The sequence below is a fragment of the Microtus oregoni genome, unplaced genomic scaffold, assembly GCF_018167655.1.
Source record: "Microtus oregoni isolate MIOR12 unplaced genomic scaffold, Mior012 000025F_ref0000491, whole genome shotgun sequence".
In the NCBI taxonomy this organism is placed as follows: Eukaryota; Metazoa; Chordata; class Mammalia; order Rodentia; family Cricetidae; genus Microtus; species Microtus oregoni.
The window spans coordinates 2555362-2575102 of NW_024543084.1; the positions used below are offsets into that span (position 1 = coordinate 2555362).

Below are 19741 nucleotides of genomic sequence, written 5' to 3' on the forward strand. Positions count from 1 at the left end.
GAGCCTCACTCCAGGGCCCAATGTGAGAGGATTACTAATATCACAACACGCCTGATTTATAGCAGCTCAATTAGGTTAAACAGCTTGATTCATTTCAGTTGGATAAGAAAAATTCCTGTTGAATATGAATCCTTGCTATGCAGTGAACACAAACTCACGCTCATTATTACTTATGGAACTTTTCTTTATGGATGAGTGTGTCTCAGCCAAGGAGCGGTAGTCACCCAGCTGATGACCATAAGGAAAGGCGAACACTGTCAGTAGAATAACATCCTCAGCCAAGTGTTTATGTTGGCTACATATACAATACAGAACTGTTCCTAACTAATGAGACAGAGTGGCCTCCCCAAGTCTCTCCCTTTGTATTATTTCTCGCCACCCATGCGCTGAGCAAGATTTTCTCAGGACCCAAGCCCCATCCTACTGGCAAGTTCTGCTTCGTTGCAAGCTGGATTTATTCTTTCTGTTCAAGTGAACATCATACATCAAGCAACTGTGAGGTAGCTCTGGGAACAACCATGACACAACTGTTAGTATAGCATCCAGGACTGATTGATTCATGGAGAGAAGACGTTAAACAATAAGATGACCAGGATAAGTCAATATTTCAAAACATAATTCATAATTTTGTTTTTACCTCCCCCCAATCTTTTGGCTCATTGTATTCTCAAAAAGCATTTTTTATGCCTTAAATTATCTCCTACTATAGGCAAGAAAACGCCTAAACTTTTCTACTGAGAACTTAACTGTCTTTCTTCTCTAGGCTCCCACTTGGGTTGGTAGAGCTTTTCTTTAGTCTGCAGTCTGAAATTCTCTTCTCTAGTAACTGAAAGAACGCCTATGCACACTTTAAATATCCTCTTGATACATTCAAAACCACTCTAAAATCTCTGTCCAGGCTTGGGACAGAGCATCAGCTCACCCTGGTCTAGAACCCCAATTTTTCTACTGTTGCTCCTGCTCCAAGCCTACTTGCAGTCTCTTTGGCTCTTCTCTCCCTGTTTGTCTTTTAGTCTCTAACCAGATACCCCTCGTCTCTGTACCCCGAGCTGGGAGGTAGCCTGTCCCGTCCCTTTCCCCAGTCTCAGCTCACTTAACCCCTGCCTGGGTTCAGAGCCCCGGGCCCCTTGCTTTCCTGGCAGGAGAATAAAGACAGCTGGCAGCGAAAAACGTCTGTTAAGGAGAATATGAGTATGGTCGCGGTTATGGCTCTGCTGCCTCAGAGCTCCCTCTGTCAGGGACCGGCATGGGCTTCCCACACTTGCTCCACAGACAGATGTTTTCAATTATTATCACTGACAAGCCTCCAGGCCAGGTTGCCTTCTGATTGGCTGTCAACGGAGTCAGAAGGGAATAAAGGAAACTGAGGCTCGGCCACCAAACACCTCAGTCATCACTTTAATCATGTTTCTCTGCAGCAACTGGTTGAGTTGGACAGTCCTCCCAGAACTGGAACCTTTTTGTAAACAGAGACTCAATTTCCTTTGAAACCTTTCTTGCATTCTGGTTTTGAGTTTTCTGCCAATCGTTCCTCTGTCGTTAGGAGAGAGCGAGACATTTGTCATTTCTTAACCAATTCTTTCCTTTTGTGTTCTTCCAGAATTTTGACTACATACCAAAGTACAGTGGGAGTTATAACTTGGAGAAACTGAACTCGCGATTATTGGACTGCTGGACTTGCCTGTATATAATCATCCGCAAAAACACCCCACGCGGGATCTGGAAGGAGGATATTGGCCAATGTTTCCACTCACTGTAAGAGGACAAGCTCCCTCTTGAAGTCAGCAGCCACCTCCCAGATCAGATTTACATGAATAGCTTCGCTAGGGCCACATGAGACACGCTGCTCTTGCACGGCTAGCTCTGTTTAGTCTCTCTTTTCACAGTAGGCAGGCACAAGTACAGTAACGATTGCATTTGCCCCAATTCTCCTGTGTATTATCGGCTGTGATGTGGCTATAGCCAAAGGACATGACAGAGCAAATTAATGAAAGAGAGGCTAATTCTGATTCATGATTTCAGAGGGTTCAGCCCCTGGTCATTTGGTTCCATGTACTCTGGGAGAACATCACAGTGGGAGCCTATGGGTGAAGGGGTAAGCAGGAGGTGGGGAGATGAGGAAAACACACCAGGGAAAAGCCAGGTATAACACTGAGGTATGCCTCCCCACAATGAAGCTGGGCTCCAGCTCCCAAGGCTTCCTCTTTTACTCCTTGAGCTTCTGATGGAAAGCGAGCATTCAACACACAGGGGGCATTTCATACATGAGTCACGACATCCTGATTGCCTTCCTTTTGTTACTTCCTAGGTGTTCAATGACTCGGACGGTCCAGTGACAACATCAGTGATAGGGAGGAACTGAGGTGTGGCTTTCAGAGGCCGCCTGGATAGACTTTTCCTCCACACTTTCTTGTTCAGGGGGTTTAGTGCCATGCAGCCACACTCCTCTTCTCCTGCCTCTCAGAGCATGCTAAATTCATTTTTACTTCCCATTTTTTAGTGTCATATATCTGGTTAGAGAGAAATCTTTTCAAGATGCCTCGGCGTTTCTACACATTAGTTTATGTCCTTTGATGTTTTGAAATTTGGTTTGTGTGTGGCCCTCCTCACTCATGTATCCAAACTGCCTCCTTTCAGCTGTCCTCTTTAAAAGAATAGCAGTAGACGTGTAAGGCTCTGTATTTAATGAGATAGATTAAAAATTTGTAGCGTCGGTCCCTAAGGCCTGCATCTCTATTTTATTTCTAAAAAAAAAAAAAAAAAGTCCCCCCAACTTTTGATCTAGATTCTGTATTTTAAGTCTAGTGATAAAATACTATAGGATGTTAATTCATCCTTTTCAAAAAAGGCACATGAGGGTTAAAACATATGCTTCCTTCTTCACCCAGAAAAAAAAAATCCAACCTTTCTGGGGGATCACATGTAGTTCTCAAACAGCTGAAGCTAAAACATCAAAGTTGGCATATCACAAAGTAGGAAAGAGCAAGCCAAATTTTTGAAGAAAATGGCTGAACATTTTAAAAAATAAAAGATGTCAAAATGCTCTTTCTGAGCATGCTCCATAAGACACTTGAAAATATTTTCTTTAGATCGGTTTTATTTTGTTTTCTATCAACAAAGGCTATCTAATAGACCTTATAGATAATGTCCACTAATGCTCTTGCCAGGGCCCATGTGTTCATTAATGGCCTGGGGCAGTTTCCCCATGTTTGTCCAGGCCCAGCCCTGGTCAAGGCCAGTGAGTTGCTTTGGTCCTTTTATATTTTTGTCATCATTTGGTTTAGTGATTCGGTGTGGGACCAATGTGGAGCAGGGGATGACTGACAGGATGCTGAAACATATCACAATAACACTGTAGGTTAATTGTAGTTGCTAAATCTTTGCTTGGTTTTCTTTCTTAAATGAAATTATTTACAACTTTAAATTTAATGAATAAATGAGGATTATTTCAGTATTGGAGGTGCAACAAGCAGTTAAAGACAGTGTTCAAATACAAAAATACTCGAAGAGAAAGCAGAGTGAATTTTGTACTTAGTATTTCCTGAGATGGTTTCCTTTTGCAACATTAAAGAGCTCTGTGCTACTGACAGTCTGGGGCCACATTTATCCTGTAATAAGACATAAAGTGCCCAGTGTTACTTGGGACTAGATCAATAGACAGACCTGGCAGATATTTGACATTATGCTTGTTATCACCGCAACACTGTTTCAAGACGTAACTTTCTGAAATGATATCAACAGCCTGCTGAGAACATTGCTTCTTATTGCACAGTCTTCCACCCCTCTGCACTCTGCAGTTTCAGGACCCCAGTTCCCAGTGAAATCCTTCAGTTGAGTTTTTCAATTGAGGAAATATTTTGCATATAATGGCTCAAGGGAATTGCCTCTCTGGTAAGATTCTATCTTAACCTGCCACGGGCTGTCAGGAGGTAGATCTTGACAAGTCCGTGTTTCCTAAGCACGGTCAAACTGTGGTGCTCAGATGGATCCACACAGACAGGGATAGCCCAACAGACTATGTGTAGATCAATTTGGGTCTATCAATCTGATGTACAATTATGCTCAAGTTATAGATTCAAGTATAATAAGGAAATGTTATTTTAATAGCTGGCAGCCAGATTCCACTTAAGCGAGAAAATCATCTGCTTTTCTTTCTTGCTTAGCAAAACATTTTGATGGGCATGTTGGTTGTGAAAAGATAATCCTTAGGACACAGCGAGAAAAACGAGAACCACATTTTCTATGTAAGGCAGAAAAATGGACTTCTGATGGCTGTGCACACAGAGTGGAGAATGTGGCTGAGCGGCATGGTGACAGCAGAGGCCAATTAGAAAATCTATAGGAATTCTTAGAGGAGGAGGCAGGAGGAAAGGTGGCTCTCAGCACCCGGGAAGCCCACTGTGCCTCTCCACTTCTCCACAGTGGAAATTATCTGCTGGATTAGATTCTGGGTAGGCTTCCCATCCCTGGTGAAGCTTTGGTAAAATTCTGCCTGTTCTTTGGCCGGGAATGAAATGCTGGAAAACAAGACAGAGGAACTGTCAAGATAAGGACCCTCGTGCAGGAAGGCATGGGTAAGTGGAGAGCTCACCAGCATCAGGAATGGCTGCAGGAAGTGTCCACCCTTCATGATGACGTCAGAGATGCCAAATGCATAGTTTTGAAAGGGTGGAAGGGCTGAACAAATTTTATTCTATTTTTAAGGGAATGACAGTGTGGCAGGACAGAAGGCATTGCCCAGGGTTCTTGGTGCTATAGCTTTCTTCCTCAGGGATGCTCGGGGATTCTGTTGGGCCTTTGGTCCCAAGATGAAGCAAGAGTAAGCCACTTATGTAAGTTTTCACAGCTGGAGCTTCTGCTGGACTTCTTCCTTTCCTTTCCCCTTCAGGATTAGATTCTAGTCCAGGACCCCATTTGGACTGCTGGGGAGCCTGGCTCTCCTACTGAAGTTTTGCTAGTTCCTTTTTCAAAGTGATAAATGACGTTTTCCTGCCCTTTCAAGTATACTTAAGCTGCTCTTGTTGCCCATCCCCAAGCATAGGCCACAGAGCCTTCCAGGACAGTATACTTCCAGGTAAATTCATGTGGATCAATCTATGCTCAAAAATATACTCATTTACAAGGTAAAATCTCAGTCCCTTAATACAGCACGCTATTATTCTTCTTACTTCCTTTCAGATGGCAGCTACTCAATATTCTTCAGGATTACTTGACAACACATTGCTCTGACTCCCAATGAGTAGACCTGGTCACATTTTGTTTTAGATTTTTTGGAGGATGGGTGAATGGATTTGAACCAAAGAATGGGCCTAGCCAGTCTATTGGCACTTTGGATTGAGAATGTTGTTGAATAGAAGGGGTTCATTCTGTGGTAGTGAGGGGGGAATAAAAGAGGATAATGGGGGTGAATGTGGAGAAAATACATTATATAAAAATACCTTATCTGAAATTGTCTAAGAATAAACAAAGACATATCAATAAAGATATGAAGAAAATCAGAACACTATTACATTTAAGTTATTTACAAGGCAGAGCATATGATTCGCACTAGACAACTAATTCGATCATGAGCTAAGAAAGAAAGGAATAAAAACAGAGCAAAATGATGAGTTTACTCATAAATCTCTTTTCTCACTGAAAGTCAGCTTTAAAGTATTATAATCATGAAAATTTGGCTTCCCATGGCAAACAGTAAGTTAGATACAATATCCTTCTCAAGAACAGCGCACACTCACTGGTGAGAACTTTAGATTTAGCTGGTGACAGGCACTGCAGCACCCCAAACAACAGAGTCACCAATTTCCCAAAACACCGAGTCCAGAATATACATGTTGTCAATAGTATTTTTTTCAGCATTCCAATTCTGAAAACTGTAATATAATAAATATATAAATTGCAAAAAAAAAAAACAATGATCAGGAGATCTCCCCAAAGATGGAAACAATCACTCCCTTCATGCAATTATCCAGTCAGAAGACCAGGTGTTGCTAAGCAAACACTCCAAATGTCCTTTTAGATTCTATCCAATTCGGAGAGTCTTGGAAACTGAGAAACACGCTTCTCTTGCATCCTTCTTAGAAATGAATATATGGCCTACCGTCGAAGACTACTGGATTTAGGACAGTACCAAGTAGGCATCTTCCTTAGTCTCCCATTTTCCTTCTAAGTAGCTGCACAGTGGTGACTACATGGTAACAACGCTGATTCGGGAAGCCATGCTTGAAATTCTCGTTATGGAGTGTTGAGCATATCAGTTATGGATTGCTGTTTAAGAAATCTAAGCAAGAGGCCAAATTTGCAGTCAAATATCAAGAGTGAGGGGAATTCAGGTACAGCAGAGTGCAGAAGACTCCCGACAGGTGGCAGAGGCCCTCTTGTCTGATTCCACTTATCAGGAGCTCTGTTTTCCCCCCGTAAAACAACTGACCAGTGCCCACACCACACTCGATGTTCCCAGCTAGCTAATGGCTCTCAACTGTGCACATCTGTTCCCACTAGAGGAAAGTCCCAGGAGAGAGTCCCAAACAAGTTTATGCCAGTTGTTCTTATTATTATAATTATGTAATTTAATTAGCTATTATGTAAGCTGATGAAATATGAGAGTAACAAGGAATAGAGCTGCTCCAGGAACACTTTCTTTGGAGAGAAGATAAATCTCGTTTTATCTAAAATTACCAAGGATTTTCTCTCTGACGAAGGGGCTGGGTATGGCTGAACTCGCAAAGGTTTTTTGTTTTGTTTTGTTTTTTCTAAATCCATCACAGTTGGTATTACTGGAGTGTCCACGTTTTCCTACCCATATGTCCCCATGTCCCTTGCTCCATCTCTTGTCAGTAGACTTATCGTCTCCTCAGGGCTTCCCCATGCCAGGCACACTGTACAGTGATTTTCTTGCATTTTTTTTCATTTGCTATCTATGATAATAACTATCAGTTTTTGAAAAAAATGACATTCTGTGCTTGGTGCTATGCTGAACACATTGTGTGTATATTATCCACTTCATCCTCAAAATGCACCAATTTTTGTGCAAAAACCTGAAAGGGTAGAAGGCTTGAGAACTTGGTGCACACTCACAACCAAGAAACAAAACTCCTGAGACTGGAACCTAGCAATACATCATGATGAAGCCTATCCCCTATAATTAAACTCTGCTGCCTCCGTGCGTTAATTTTTATGGGCTGTCCACGGGGACTCTGCAGTCCCGCAGAGTTCAGTGTGTGCTTCATTACAGGTGTTCTTCCCTGTCACGTGGGGGAAGGCACGCACAGTTAGATAACTATTACCTTTCCCCCTCTTTTTTGATGAAACAACGTCAGTTTGCTAGAAAATGGAAAATATAGGCAACTTTCTCTAATTAGAGATCAGTGTTCCTTAGTGACAATTAGCCTTCATTCACTACCATTGATTGAACTATTATTTTCATCAAAGGTAGACGAGTTTTGGGGGGAAATCACAGTAATAATTTACAACTGTAGACTGGTAGCTTTTTCTCCTTGATCTCCAGTCATTATTCTTTCTTCCTCTGAGTGAGATCACGTTTGGGAGAAATTATTTTCTCCCCCATTCCCGGGTGTCTGCTTTTGAGTGAAGCTAACCCAGGGTGGGCCTGCTTTCCAAACCCAGCTAATGAGAGCCATGCATTCTTTTGCTATAGAGAAGGGATCAGGAACAAACAAGAAATAAACAAGGGACACAAGCCAGGCCAAGGAGAATGATTCCTGGAAGTTTCTCTTCCCACAGTAAAAGAGCAGCTTTCATGCCCCCGAGGAGGTGGGGTTGACATGATACAATCCTGGCACTGCCATTTGCTGACAGGAAAAAAAAAAAAAGATTTCTAAGTTAACACAAAGTTAGCCCTGTGATGAGCAGCATTTAGGGATGAAAAAACAAGTTCTGTCAATACCCTTGGGCTTTGGTGACCAGAGTCCTATCTAACAGTGAAATCTTCATTCCTGTACTTTAGCAGATTATCTCTTTTGCCTAAACAGTTTGAACTGGGCTTCTGTCATTTGGACCAAGCCTTATCTATATGTCTAGATACAATTTCATATTTTACCTAATGCAACTGAATACTGACCTAGAGTAGTAGCTTGTAAATATTTGGAGAAGCCAAAGAAATCACATGTAAGAAAAGCAAAGCAAAAAGTTTCACATGTCAGCCTCTATATCGTGGTGCGAGCTGATGTTTTGGCTTCATTGCTTCATAGTTTTACTTTGTTCTGTAATTTAAAAAAAGAGCCACTAATCTGCTAAGTAAAGGGACTTGATCATGAGAGAGGATTTATAGCATTTTAGGATTTGTGTTCCTTAGGAGTCTTCAGATAAAGCAAGAGCATTCAGGAGAAATGCCCCCCATGATGTTTTCTTAATGAATTTTAAAAATCAAGACTTCTTCAAGGAATATTTTCTTCCTATTCTCTTTCAAAACACACGCACTTGTTTATACATCCACACAGGAAGAGAAATCCATTCAGGTACAATCTAACTTGCAATCAAGAACTACTCAAATAGAACCTTTATCATCAACACAGCACATCCAAAAAATGTCTTTGTAAAATAAATCAAATTATATGAGTTAATTGATTCCAGGCAGCATCAGCAACTGCAGGTGGAGATGGAATAACAGGAAGTTTATTAATGAAGAACTATTCATCAAAACTGACAATACCAACTCCTGTTTGTTGTATTTGGAAGATTCCTGCAGTGGTTATAGGTATATTTTTTGAAAAATTTAAGCATAATTTTCAAACGAGGAAAAAAAAAAGAGGCTGTACTCACACATGGGAATTTTAGCTGAGGGTTTGGGCCACTGATGTTGTAACAGTGAAAAGATACTCCTAAATGCAATTTGACAAGCAATGCCAAAGATGCCAGTGGTAATTAATTAGCACTTAATTGAGACCACAGAACAACAGGACCTAGGAATCAGTACTCAGTGCCATCTCCCCCTCAGGCTCCAACTCATGAGGGTCAGCAGTGTGGCCGCAAACTGAAGGTCAGGAAGTAGATTGAAAGAACACATTGACACTGGACATTTCATGATGGATCTCCCTCACCCTCTGCTTCTGCCCCTGGCTATTGCTGACGAGAAAAGGACTGTGATTGTCTGAGGGAAATTTATTGCTCAGGCACATCTACACTGAGGTACGTGCTGTCCTCACGTCCTCGACTAGATGGGATACTTCAGGAAGATTCAAGCTCAAATGTTTGCGAGCGTGAACATCAGCGGACATAAAAGGATGTGGATTTAGAATGGAGAATTCTTTAAAATTTCTGCCTTCGTATGGCTGTATTTAAGGTTTTGTAAAAGTAAATCCCTATAGAAATTTCTCACAACAATTTTTTTTTTGTAGATAGTAGATATTATAATAGAAGTTGGGACTTAAATACTGTAAAGACATCCCCACATTCAATTGTAAATATTCTCTATACTCCCCAGGTCTTCTCCAAGGCACAGATCTGCCCTCTGTCTTCACAGGTGGGTGACAACTCATTTAGCATAGAGGAAACTCTTCTTTAAAATGAAGACAAGGAAGTGAATTCCTCTAATCTCGGAGAAAATTAACGCGCAGTTTCTGACTGAAAATTTAAGGTACCTTGCTTGGCAAATGTGGATCAGAGAATAGTTTTGTTCAAACTGTCTTTTCTAAAAAAATTAATTTGGGCAGTTTTAATTTTTTCTTTTTCTTACTTTCTCTTTTCTCTCCTTTTTTTTTTTTTTTAAGCTCAGTGTTGAAGTCAGCAATGAAAGTTCAGCTCGTCGATGTAGCTGGGAATTGGAGCCTCCGTTCCTGAGTACTGAGCCCTCCATGCACGAGGATTATATCACTTTGAAGGGCCTTCACTCTCCAAATAAGCTCAGATAGACTACAAATGCCGCATATCCATCTGGAAAAAGACTCTTCAGGGATCTGCTTTATTTGGTCACACACATGCCCGCAGTCAAAGCAAATCAGATACCTAACCTCTCTGCATTCCTAGAAAGTGCTTCACTCTGGTTCTTCAGTGGCCCTTGAAAGCATGTCTCAGACAATGATGCTCACTGTCAAGAAGCAGCAACCGGTGACCATTCGATAAGAAGTGCCCTTTCCCCTGTTCCTCACTTCCTGCCCCTGTCTCATTTGCTGACTTAAGTCTGTTCCCACGAGTCAACAGTCACCCCTACTTCATTTCTCCTTCCCAACTAGGGGTCCACCAGACAAAGGCGTTTTTTATTACGCTTGGTTTGCTGGTTGGTATCCTTGGGGCATGTCCTGAGGAGTCAGCGACTCCCAGCCCTTTCACTAGGAAGCAGGGTTGTGCTTGGTGAAGGCAACAAGGAGACGTGCCACTTGGTGAGCTCAGAATCAGAAGAAAAATAAACAAAGAAGCCAAGGGAGAGCTTGTCCTCACTGTCTTGATATTAATTTAGCAAGAAAACAATGTCTTTCTCTATCAGGCCTTCCTCAGTTCTTTGCAATCCCACCGCTGTTTGAGATAAAGTCGTTTTCAAACTAAGATCTTCGTGGTTTTGTGAGAATTATTCCTCTTTCCTTCTATGACCAGCCTGTATTGTTGATGCTGATCTTGCCTAGCCCACAGCTTACCAATCACAGTCCTTTACTTAGCGAACGTTATTATGTGAAACCGTGAACTCCCTACTCTACATAAGGATAGTACAAATCTACTACCTAGAAGTCCTCTCAGTAAACATGTCTGAATAAACTACAAACCTAAGCCCTACGCTGATTTCTAAAGTGTAGTTATTTACTTGATTTACCTTCCTACCTTATTACGTAAAGAATTATATTTAAAAGACATTGAAAATACAAATACTCAAATACGTTTAAAGCAGGAAAGAAACAAAAGTGAAGGGAAAACAGGGTTAAGGACCCAGACTGATGCTGTGAAGATCCATGTGCATGCTAAATGTCAGTCAGGTTTGGCTCAAGACTTTCTTGCTTGTTGAATTTCATTATTTGTGGGTATGTGTCCAGTGTTTGGCATTACTGTTAACTTCTAAAACTATTCCGGCTTTCCTTGTCTTATCAGACCACATCTGCCCAGAGCTATCAAGACTCAGATTTCCTTATTCTTTTCCTTTTTGCAAATTACCTTGGTACTGTGTTCCCTTTCTATACACACTAATTCCTCCTTTTCCACGTGTCTCTTACCAAGATCCCTAATGGAGATTTGGTGTTGCCGACAATGACAAACTCTGCCTCTGCTCCAAGTTTTCAAACACTCAGCCTAGTACGCCAGGAGCGACTGAAGTTCTCTGGGCTGTCACATCTATCAAGGCCTACCTTGTATCAATCTTCTTGGGCTGTGTGGTAGTTGTTAAGAATAAGAGCTACTGCAATTGCGAGGCCAAAACTGCAATAGTAGCTCTGGTCCTAAGCTAGTTAATAACGAAGAAGCAGGTAGTGCGCACAGCCTGGGTCCAGTGAAGACTCATATTCTGGACAGGAAAGTGAGAAAATTCTGCTGTCCAGAGTAGCATGCAACTTAAAACTTATGAATTATTTATTTATGGAATGTTTCATATTAGTTTTTTTTCCCCACTTAATATGCATTTGAGTCATTGTTGACTAAGGATAATTAAAGACTTGGAAAATAAATCCATGGATGGATGGGGGGGCTACAGTAATTAAGTTATTCATCTGTCAGAATCACACACTTGTAATGATTTTTGCACAGACCTTTCTCTAAGAAGGGGGAAAGTTGGGCACTGAAGTAATAGCTAAAGGTTTTGCATCATTTAGTTAGACCTGCATCCCAAATCCTGGAGCTATTCCAGTTTTGTTTCTGTTTTGGTGTGTGTATGTGTTTTTTTTTTATGACCTACGCAATAATATATTCTCTCTGGATACTAGAGTTTGGTTGCATAAATAGAAGATGGTTGGTTGTTTGGTGATAAGTTGAGATGATGTGTTTTTAAACACTTGATGAAGTATGGGACGCGTAGTTAACGTACAACTGTGTCTGTTCATGGCAGAGGTTCTGTGAGAATTACAAAAAGAGTAATATGCCTTGGCCTACATTCACTTCATACCCAACATGGAATCTCCAATGTGCCTTTACAGCTGTTGCTCAGCAAGGCCATGCAGTCGGGGCAGAGGAAGGTGTTCACATACAGGACAGGCTCCCTAACTAGATTCTCTATGGTAAGAACTGGATGTTGAGTCAAAACCTCTGTAGATGTCACACAGTCTTGGGAAGGCAGAAAGCACACGGATATATCTTAGTGGGAAGGGGACACTGAGTGAAGAGTGTGTATCTGAGAGCTAGGGTGAATGAGGCATAATGTCGGCCACGTTTACACACCTAGCAGTTCTTATATGGAATTCAGAGTGCCGAGGAGAGCTAGGACAATCAAATCTATTTTATAGAAAGCGGATCAGGGGAAGAAATTACTTCTACTGGAACCTGAAACGTAAAACCTTAACTGTATTTAATGGCCTAGAATGATCAACCAATTTCTATTTCCATTTTCTTCCCACAGTTGCAGTGACCTCGGTTAGGGGCCCTGTAGCATTGTTCGATGACTCGGGGAAGTCCTAAGTCTGCTCATCTTTGATATCAGAAGATTACACAGCTTCCGTTCTGCTTGGGGAAAACCTAGATGCCATTTCTGACCCAAAATGAGAATAAAGGTCAGTTGTTGCTCTCATGGTGGCTTCACCTCTGGCTGCCTGTTTTGGGTGTCTCTCAATTCCGAGATGTCTGCACAAAGGCTTAGCACATGGCACTGGACTTTCAAAGAGGCTTTCTCCTTCCCCCTCCTCCTCTGGTCAAGGTGTTGACTGGACCAAAATTCCTCAGTGCCAACCAAAACCAACCTCCCCAAACCTCCTCAGGCAAAAATCTTTCCATGTGCACCCATGATGCCGTGCTACTCATTCCTGATTTTAAGCTCAATGGTTGTTTTTATTTTAAAGATAGCTACCACACTTTGGTGCATGAATGTGTCAAATGTTAAGTGCAAAATATAATAGATTAACATTTAGTTAGGTAAGGCAATGGGAACTTTTCTCTTTAATTTAGGGCAGGAAATCACATCTGCATTTTGAAGTTCACTTCTGCCCTGCCGCTGTTTCTCGGTGAGTTTCGGGATGACACCAGCTGCTCTCCGGTGGTTTTGATTACTCATTTTCAGAAGACACCCCTAGTTCTGCTTTGTAGCGTTATCTTCCTGGAGAGTCAGGATCGCCAGTGTGAAGCGGGGAAGCGGAAGAGCTGCTGCATACCTGTCTCTAAGCACAGTGGCTCCCCTCTCATAACTCACCACATACAAACTGTAAAAGGCAAGCATCGATTGATAGCTTCTGAGCCCCCTTTGAACCCCCAGCTCCGGGGACAAGGCAGAACTACAGAGGGAGGGGTTTGTACCAAAACAGGGCAGAAGAAACATGCTCCTCACCTCAGCTGCGCTATGTTAACTGTTTTCTGAACTTCTGCTTTGGCTACAATCCCAACCGTGTTGCTCACAATATGGCTTTCACATCTCAAAGGAGCTCTCTGTGCCCCGTGGTCTTTGCCTTTTGCCTACTTTGGACATCTCTCCTTCCCACTGAAGTGCTTCCCTGACTTATTTGCCGACCCTGTTCTCCTAAAGTTTAATTGTTAACTGGATGTTTCTTTTTGGTCACAGCCCCAATCAGAACACCCCCTCTTACAGTCCCCAAAGTTCTCAGACTTACACTTCTTCCAGGAAAGCTTTCCTGGTTAAATCCAATGGTAGTCAAGCTAGGATGAGACATACACTTTGGTTATTTTTGTTTTAAAGCCAGCTCTAATCCATTATTTTGTTAGGTTTTTAATTAGCATCTGTAATGGCCATGCCTTGGCAGTGATGTGTCATATGACTTCATGGAGTGAACAAGATGTGTCCAGTTCACTTTAGACTGCTTTCGGAGTCCTATGAAAATTTATTAGTCATACGTCCCCCAACATTTATTGATAGCCTACTGTGTTATGGGTGTTGGACCATGTTCAAGCACTAAAGGGATAGACAATACATTCTTATACCGTCAAAGTATAAGAAAACAATAGAGTTGTTTCAAACAAAGCAGATGCAGTATCCAGTGAAGAAAAGCTTGGGAAAATAAAATAGGATGGACCAGCAGTGGTGGTTTCTCTAAGACCTTTCAGCTCAATAAAAGACTTAAATTCAGTGCCAAGCAGAACTGACCCAGGAAAGAATGACCAGGGAGCAATAAGCAGGGTACGGCTGGTTTCGACTTCCTGCATTGCTTAATAATCTTCCTAAATGCCTTCTTGTGCATGAGTGACCTTGGTTAGGAAAATTCACTTCCATTTTCTGAGCTTTAGCATCTAAAAGCTCAGCTTGCTTTCCGGCTTTCTCCTTTGTTAGGTTGTAGTTTATTGGGACAGCGCTAACAAGCGAGCCATTTCTGAAGTTTTCCAGGTGTGTAAGCCACAGCACATCTTGGGCGTAAGTATCTGTTCCCTTTTCTCTCCATACCCACCCACGCACACGTCCACTTCAGGTTTTTCCTGGCACACCAAAGGGGGAACCTTGAGGATAGGTTTAAGTCTGTGTAACTAAAGACCATCGCTCTGTGGCTTTGACTGCACTTCCGAGCGCTGGGACTCCACAAATAAATAATAAAGAAATAATGATTTTTAAAGCATTTGGAAATGCTGAGTTGAAAGGTGGGGTGTAAGTGCAATGCCTTCTCCTGAAAGTGATGTCTCTCGCATTATGAGCATCTAATGGAGGCGCATAATGGAGAAGGAGGCACTTAGGCTTGGAGACCTGGTCCCTGAAGGCGGGTGGGGCTCGAGCAGACCTGTGATAATGCTTACTGTATGTGGAGAACTTCCTTCCAACCTAGCAGGTGGGAGAAGGCTCGGACTGTTATTTATTCCCCTAAACCTTGGAAGCTATCACCGTTTCTTATTGATGGAGGATAGAACTGAAACTCATACTGGGTAAACACTGACGATTTAGAAATAGGAATTTGGGTGTGAGTTCTGTGCTCAAATAAGCACACGTGCGACACAGAGCCCACCAGGAACCTGGAGAAACACATCCGCTTTGTGTGGTGTTGGTTGACGTAGGTCCCCTGTAGGTACATGGCAAAACCCTAACTTCCAGTTCCTCAGACTGCAGCTGCAAGCAGGTTAGGGCAAGGGAAAAGTCACTAGGTTAAAATGAGACTGCTAAGTCCGGCTCTAAGGGTCTGACTGTGTCCTTGTCTGAGCACACACAGAGACAGTAGGAGCACACAGGCATAGAAGCAAGGCCATGAGGTCATTAGGGAGCCAGAGAAAGGTCGTGTGCAAGCGACAGAGAGTGGCCACATAAGAAATCCCATTGCTTAAGTTCTAGCACTGCCTGCGGTGTTTCTCACGGCAGGCGTACGGCATAAAACCTCTTTGGGCTTTGGGTTCGCACCATACTGAAGAGTACACCATAGAACCTAAGAGATATTTTTCATTCGGTAGGATTCGAATGCTTTCTCAACTAAGTTCATAGCTTTAATTATAAAGTGGATATAACCTGTATCAAATTATGAATGCGTTAGCATATTGAGCGGGGACAAGAAAAATAAGCACCAGATTCAGCCTACATAAGCACTTGAAGGTAGAGTAAAAAAATCTGGTTTCCTTGACCACATTGTCATAATATGCATACATAACGGTTTATTGAATCCAGGCTGTGTAGACAAGCAGAAGAACTCTGGCTCCATACTGTCACAATGCATGCCCACAACAAAGACTCAGGGAGAGCAGGCCCTTTCATTCCATCCCGCCAAGTATTACCAACATGAGAGCTGAAAACCTTACGTCTGTCTGAAGTTTATCTATGTATCCCATGCATAAGTTAATAACTGGGCTCCCTGGGCTTGGCTGATGAAAATATTAATATATTCAAATCTCATTCCAGCTACTGCAAAACACGGCACATCAGATAAATGCATTAATATCATCCTAAGACAAAAGACCCCAGTGTATTTTTTTAAACTTTTCTCTTGTTTCTCGGACTCCCGCTGAGCCATCGGTGATGTACAGGCTGGTCAGGTAATGTGGCTGTCAGGTGCTGAAGGATTGGGTTGACTTTATCTGTAAAACTCTGTTTATTGTACTTGAAATACAACACTCTTTTCTATGAATCATGTCTGAGGACTGCTCACGGAATCCAAGACATAAATGCTTTCTTTTGAGGTTTTGAGACATTTTACCTGGTGGGAATGAGCTGGGCTGCCTTCAGATGCCATCCCATGGCAGACACCGTGACCTCTGTCCTGGAGACAGCCCCACCTCCTTGCACTGCCTCTTCAGGCACAGAGCAGCCTCTGCTGAACTCGGAGGCAGAGTTTGCTGGGACCCCAGCAAGCCAAGTGGGACGGCTGGAGGAGATCAGGCCGTGAGAGAGGGCTCATACTTGGGACTTAGCCCTTGAGATCGCCACTCGGCATTTTTGGAGGCAGCTTGGATATTTATAATGACCAGCCTCTACCCTGTCCAGCTTTGCCTGTTTGCTATTGGCTGCCTTTAAGGCCCTTTTATCAATGACAACAAGCTAAGTGGGTGGTCTACCTCCTTCTAGCTGTAGGAAGAAAAATAGTGACATAATTTTTCACAGCCTGAAATAATTGTGGAAGTACAGATACTGGTTAGGCTTGCTATGAATTATTAGTGGAAAAGTGGGTCTCAGAAGTACGTTACATGTGAAATATTTTTCGTCACTTGAACATGTGCCGTCCAGAGCTGGCCCTGTTTTAGCCGTCACAGGGAACAAACATTTCACATTCCCAGATGCTCCCAATTTGGTGCGGTTTGGAGTGTAATTTAGATCAAACGTCTCCATGTAAATGAGTCAGGGTTTCTTAATTAGGTGCCTCTAAAGCAAAACCTTGGACCACATCAGTAGGTGTGGGTGTGGTGCCCACAATACTGGAATCTTTCCTGTATCATTCAAACGGAGCCCTTCTCTCCCCCCCCCCCCCAACACTTGGTTGTTTTTTTCAGGCGAAGTAATAAATCTGCAGATGGCACAGACAGAGAGACGCTGCTTCACAAGAGCTGTCTGAAAACACCGCTCCTTTGGCAAATGCCTTAAAGTAGGTCATTCCGCTGTGATTTAGCTTTTTCTTTAGATTTGATTGCCAGCTTTTTGTTCCCATTACGAGGAGGGTGCATTCCAGTCCGCAGACTTGTTCTTACTTTTCCAACTGGTGTTTGTTTACCAGCGGTCTCAGATCTTCACAAGAAAATGGCCAATATCCTGTCACAGGGCTCATCATGCCCTTGACCACAGAGCGAAATGGATCCTGGTGATAATCTGGGGATGCTGAAATATTAAATGCCTTAAACACCCAGTCTTCCCACAGCAAAAAAAAAAAACGGCCTTGATTTATACGGGTGGGTTTGTTGAAATAATTGCCCCATCTTTTATACGTGTGCAAAGAAGAGGTGACAGGATGTAAATGGAAAACTTTTCCAGGCCCTAGAGTGGTCGGTACCGATATTCAGGTTTTCCGCTTTTGCACTTGTCATTGTTTGTGTTTTTTATGGGGGGCGGGAATCACTGGGTCCCATTTCCCTATCAAGGCTTTGGGATTTACATGCCGAACTGCCTGTGGCATTAATGAGTTACCTGCATAAATTCCCCGGCCATCGATGGCCACATAGACCTTGCTCGGTTCTATTAATTATTCTTCACAGAACCTTGACACTGACATTAAATGAGGCCTTAAAAAATCTTGACGAAGGTCTTAAGGTATCTTTTACTGTTTAGATATTAGCATTGCAAACACTGTGTCTAAAGCATTATTCATTTTGTGGTACCAAAGGAAAGGAGGGGTTGAGATGAGGTGGCAAGAGCATAGGGCATAGGGAGCGAGTGGTCCGGCTTTAACTCTTCATTGCCCACGGTCTAGTTTTGCTAGCACCAAGTTAAGGTGCTCAAATTGTAATAATGAGGAAAATAACAGTTAAAAATCGAATTAAACAAATGGAATATGTTGTTTTCTCCAGATTGGTGTTGAATATGGTGTCTTCTCCAAGGCCAAGTTTTGTCTTGGCAAATTGTTGATGTTTTCAGGTGAATTCCAAAATGTCAATTAAAAAGACACAAAGCGGGCGTTGGAGAGGAGGTGGATTTTATATTATTGGCTAGGTATGTTGTAAGAGTGGCTTTTTAAGTGTGTTATTAAGGAATAGCTTCAGGAAATAGCTTAACATACCGTTTTCACTCATTTCCAGCAACTTTCTTTCCCTTAGAGGGGGCATAGAAAGTTCTGATTAAGAAAACGTTCTGGTGCAAAACACTTATCATCATGTGCGGATTAGCTGTAATCAAATAACACAGTTAATACTAAAATTACAAGGACACAGAATTAGCATCCTTTGATAATTCACAAGGAACTTTTGAATCTTCAAGCTCTCATTAAGAACTGGAGTTCTTGCGGGGCTAGAGTGTGGTTATTAGACACATGGGTGGCTATTAGAAGTCTCCGACTGGCGAAACGGCAGCTAATTGAAATTTGTTTGGATCCTTTTGGGCAGACGTTATTTAGTGGGCAATGATTATCGGATAACACTCTTCCAGTCTGGGTAACGCAGCTCGTTCTGAGTTCGCTGTTTCCTTCCTAGTTTTCCCGTTTGCTACTTAGTGGTTCTTACCATGCTTAATCCAAGATTGCCTTGAATTCCTTCCTCTTGGCTGATTCTGAAGTGTCTTGGTGAATGCTCACTTTTGTGGCTTGAAACATTCTCTCTAAAACAGATACATCTCAATCTCTTTCTTTTACATAATGCCTTCCTTCACCTACTTGTGAAAGTGTTTTTTTCAGATCCCTTTAAGGTCCTATCTTTTGTCATTGGCACCGGATATTGCAACTGTGAAGAAAAGAGTCCTGCTCTCAAGGAACAAAGTTACTATGCACAAGGAAGGATCAGTTGTGTGTTGTAACAGAGTAGATCTACCTATGGTTGCAAAAGGAGCCTGGTGGGAAGTAAGCTCGCAAAAACTAACTCAAGTTGTTGGTGTTTCAGAGTTTCCACTGGGCTGTTCTTCCCATCCGGTTCTAAATCCCAGAGAGATCCTTTTAGTGATAGGTATTGCAATAGCTTTTAAAATACAAGAGGAAATCAATGCTACCGAAAGATATGCTGTCCAGTATGACAGGAAAAGAGGAAAACCCGGATGAAAGGAGCAGGTGTTCCCGATGTGAATCCAGTACTTTCTCCATTTGAGGCCCTGGATTCCACGCAGTGCTGAGTGCTGGGGCTGGCTGCTGCTTGGACTTTTAACTGTGTCAAAACCCATAACAGGATAGTCACCTTCAGTCTCCCGGGGAGACTGCTCCTAAGGTCTCCCTAGAATAACAAAATCCCTACATAAAGCTCAATTCTTTATTTAAAATGTTGCATAGTTCACCTTTTTAATGCTCTAACCACCTTATCTTTTCTTCTCCCCACAGCATTTTCCTTTTCCTTTTTTTGAAAATAGATTTTTTTTCTCACATAATATATCCTGATTATGGTTTCCCTTTCCTCTACTTCTCCCACCTCTTTCCCCCACACCTCTGACATCTGGATCCACTCCCTTCATGTCTCTTATTAGAAAACAAACAGGTTTCTAAAGGATATAATATAATATAATATGATGAAACAAAAGTTAACACTCTGGAATTTGATAAAACAGAGAGAGACAGAGAGACAGAGACAGAGACAGAGAGAAAGAGAGAGACAGAGAGCCCAAGAGAGCCATGAAAAGGCACAGGAA

The 19741-nt window shown here is 42.3% G+C and overlaps 1 protein-coding gene and 1 long non-coding RNA gene across 2 annotated transcripts in view; one reads left to right on the forward strand and one right to left on the reverse strand.

Moving 5' to 3' along the window:
* Positions 1-19741, reverse strand: part of LOC121462866 (rho GTPase-activating protein 15) — a 568141-nt gene that overhangs the window by 23197 nt on the left and 525203 nt on the right. The window lies entirely within an intron of this gene.
* Positions 1737-10114, forward strand: LOC121462867. The gene is made up of 3 exons (XR_005976376.1): positions 1737-1755; positions 9440-9478; positions 9726-10114. It is a non-coding gene; the product is annotated as an uncharacterized LOC121462867 (long non-coding RNA).